Raw genomic sequence first — 971 nt, forward strand, 5'->3', positions numbered from 1 at the left:
CATTGTCACCATTATCACCATCACTATCACCATCATCACCATCACCATCATCACCTCACCATCATCACCATCACCATGATTACAACAATCATCATCACCCCATCACCATCATCATCACCATAATCACCAACATCACCATCATCATCATCACCATAATCATCATTGTCACCATTATCACCATCACCATCACCATCATCATCAACATCACCATCATCACCATCATTGTCACCATCATCACCATCACCATCATCATCCTCACCAACATCACCATCATCATCATCACCATAATCATCATTGTCACCATTATCACCATCACCATCACCATCATCATCAACATCACCATCATCACCATCATTGTCACCATCATCACCACCACCATCATCACCTCACCATCATCACCATCACCATGATTACAACAATCATCATCACCCCATCACCATCATCATCACCATAATCACCAACATCACCATCATCATCATCACCATAATCATCATTGTCACCATTATCACCATCACCATCACCATCATCATCAACATCACCATCATCATCATTGTCACCATTATCACCATCACTATCACCATCATCATCCTCACCACCATCATCATCCTCACCATCATCATCAACATCACCATCATCACCATCATTGTCACCATCATCACCATCACCATCATCATCCTCACCATCATTGTCACCATCATCACCATCACCATCATCACCTCACCATCATCACCATCACCATGATTACAACAATCATCATCACCCCATCCCCATCATCATCACCATAATCACCAACATCACCATCATCATCATCACCATAATCATCATTGTCACCATCATCACCATCACCATCACCATCATCATCCTCACCACCATCATCATCCTCACCATCATCATCAACATCACCATCATCACCATCATTGTCACCATCATCACTATCACCATCATCATCCTCACCACCATCATCATCCTCA

At 42.5% G+C, this 971-nt stretch overlaps 1 protein-coding gene across 1 annotated transcript in view; it reads right to left on the minus strand.

Annotated features, from left to right (window-relative positions):
- Positions 1-971, minus strand: part of FHAD1 (forkhead associated phosphopeptide binding domain 1) — a 175882-nt gene that overhangs the window by 35141 nt on the left and 139770 nt on the right. The gene's annotated exons all lie outside the window — the stretch shown is intronic.

This window comes from Petaurus breviceps, unplaced genomic scaffold (assembly GCF_028583685.1).
Source record: "Petaurus breviceps papuanus isolate PSGF00001 unplaced genomic scaffold, PetGlider_PUasm1.0 91041, whole genome shotgun sequence".
NCBI classification, from domain to species: domain Eukaryota; kingdom Metazoa; phylum Chordata; class Mammalia; order Diprotodontia; family Petauridae; genus Petaurus; species Petaurus breviceps.